This window comes from Xiphophorus maculatus, chromosome 2 (assembly GCF_002775205.1).
Source record: "Xiphophorus maculatus strain JP 163 A chromosome 2, X_maculatus-5.0-male, whole genome shotgun sequence".
NCBI lineage: Eukaryota > Metazoa > Chordata > Actinopteri > Cyprinodontiformes > Poeciliidae > Xiphophorus > Xiphophorus maculatus.
The window spans coordinates 25641821-25644977 of record NC_036444.1 but is presented as its reverse complement, the minus strand read 5'-3'; positions in this window follow the sequence as shown (position 1 = coordinate 25644977).

Here is a 3157-nt window from a genome sequence, read left to right as displayed (position 1 = left end):
CACAGCCCTTGTGAAATGATCTAAGACTGTTAAAGTCAAACGGATGACTCAACATGGTGTCACGGCTCAGCGGAAGCCTGGCTAGGAGAAGACTCAAATATTGATGCTGTGAAACGCGCCGAGTTCTGAGGTTTGGCAACGCTCTGCTACAACCAAAGAAATTCTACTTTCAAGTCCATTTATGCAGTGATTTTGCCCCTAGTGACATAAAATCTCTTTCTGTTTAGTTTCTTTTGGTGCTTTTCACTCTTAGAAGAAACTTAATTTGCAAAGTTTAAAAAAAATGAATCATGAGGGAAAAAAGGAGATGATTATGAAAACAATGCAAAACCAAATTTTCAGAATCTCTAAAGTTTGAAAAATTGGGATTTCTATCACTTATTTATAAGTACAGTGTTTTGTTAAAGGAGCAGTAAATAAAATCTACATTTTTTAGCTTTAAATCACATTACATTTTTTTTTGCCAGTTGTTTGTTGATTCTTTGGTTGTGTGTGAATTGTGAGACAGTTATTTTTTGTTTTTGGGCATGTGCACCGACTGATGGCACCTTTTGAATTTTGTTGTTCTTGTGACAATGACAATAAAGATTTATCTTATCTTATCTTATCTTATCTTATCTTATCTTATCTTATCTTATCTTATCTTATCTTATCTTATCTTATCTTATCTTATCTTATCTTATCTTACATTCCCCCATTAAAAACATACCTGGAGTGTTGCCTTGTATGTAAAGGTAAAGCTATTTATGGGGGAAGTTTCACAGTGCACCTGGTGGGAAATTTATTTATATATCTGGACATCTTAGCAGGTGACCTAAAAGATATCAAGAGATACTTCTTGTCGGTATTGGAGTAGCTGAATAACTTCTAACAGTATTTGCATTGAAGCCTAGAAATGTTGATTTTTCAAGAAGTCTCGATGGACCAGTCTGTGTAGTCTGCAGTTTTCCAGCTTCAATTTGAAAAACGAAAACGTTTAGTATTTGTCTGAAGACACGCACACTCTGTTGAACCAGTGCATGTACAGACTGAACTTTGAAACTTTAAACACCTAAAATGCAGAGGACGGATCAACAGGCACCGACGGCAACAGAAGCGTTTTTTTAACACGGGCCGAGATATTCAGCAGGCCGAGTGCGAAAGCTTCAAAAATAATCCATCTACTGTATTCCAAAAGTGTTCTGCATTCATCTAATTATAGACTACGTAGATGGAGCCTCGCAGCATCTTTAGAAACAATGAATCATTTAAGATTTGAATAAGATTCTTTTTTTTTATAACAATTAAAAGACTGAATCACTGCTCACTGCTGTTAAATTGTCAGATGAGTCACTTCCTTTCCAAGGTGCTCCGAATTATTCTCATTACACGGCAAAGTTGTGAAAACTGAGACTTTGATACTCAAATTGAAATGTTGCTCAGTGATGGTGAATCAGTGGGGAAAGTTACAGTCCAGAACTTTACCACTGTAGTCTTTTGGGAGTCACTGTAATATTTGAGGAAATAAGTGTTGATGAGGTTGTGTGAAAACAAGGAACATCATTAGTCTAACGAGGTAAAACTAGTGAGTCCCTTAAAAAATGTATGTAGATCTAGGATTGAACATAATTCTCTGACTTAAATGGCATGAGTCTCCCATTGGCCTTCCTGAAATCTTCACTGTGTGTTACTGTATGATAAGATACTTTTGATAATTACAGTCTGCCCAGATTTTCCAACATAAAACAGTAACAGAAGGTTAAAACCATTTTTGTTGCCAAACGATGAATACAGGAAGCACACCAAGCTTGACTCAGACACATATTACAAAGTCTTACCTTGGATTAGTCAGACTGCATAAAAACATAAGCGTACTGATTTCACGGTCTTACTGGTGACTTCAAGGGTATCCAGGTAGTTGGAGAGTTCTCTATCTTTGTACCTCCCACAGCCACTTTAGCATTTAGAAAGCATGTTACCTCAGCATCGGGTCATTAAAAATTCAAGGGCATTTTTTTAGTTAACAAGTAGCTGTCTTAGCAAAATGCTAACTTCAGTGCCAGCAAGGTGGATAAATGATGTATAGGTTGGATGATATCATTTAAGAGTCATGCAGAGCATTATGTCTCAAATTTTGATTGGATTATGTCAGCTTGCCGCAGGTTTCTGAAATCCTTCTAAGAGAAAACTTCAATTTTGAGCACAAAAACTAATTGTATTAATATTGTAGAAGTCGCTAAACTACTTTCACAAATTGGTGCTCCAATCCCAAGAGGCAGTGAGGCAGCTTTATTAGCGCCTGCTGCAAAGTCAGTTTCAGTGTAAATAACCCAATTGGTGTGTATTATGAAAGTCACTTCTACACTTATGCCTAAAAGACTGAGATACATAGCAAATATTGGCACAGGGCACTGCTGCTTACTTTGACAGTCACCTTCATGTGGGCAGATGTGAAAGCTCCTCGAAACTAATCAGGGGAGCTCTGAAAACATGGCTCTCAGTTTGCTATCCGGCAAAGAGAATTTGATCTAATGGCAGGAAGCTATTTATTGTATATTTTTAGTTTTTCTGTATTGCTGCATTCCTTTCATGTCTACGGAGTAACGTGATAGTTAGCTTGCTGCCTCGCCTGCTAATCTGATTGAGCTGCCTCTTTTGATAGCACTCTAAGCAGGAAGCTGGTGTGCCTGCAAAGTTTGGAAATGTCTGATCAAGATAACACCTTCTGCTGTACTGAGATCTGACACACCTTAATCTGTAGGATCATTTCCCAGTTGATCACCAATAGGCATCTAAACTTGAAGCAATCACCGGAAACCTTTCCTTTCTCTTACTTTGTCAATGAATAGCAAACGGAGGAAGTTAACAACAACACAAATGGCGGCTAGCATTATGCTGCATGACCTGTTTGACACGTGTTCTGATACAGATGTATGCTACATGAGGACTTGGTTCATCGGAGACGGAATACTGTTTTCTACACGAGGTGAACGGTCAGGGTCAAGAGCGCATGTAGGTTTCAACAACATGCTAAAATCACAACACCGTCTTGTGACTTGTCACAGCAACTACAGCGGATTCAAAGCGTTTTGGCGGTCTGGACTAAACATGAACTTTTTCCCCATCCAAACATTCCGTCAGTTTCCTGACAGCGGTCTTGTGTAAATGTAGCCTAATC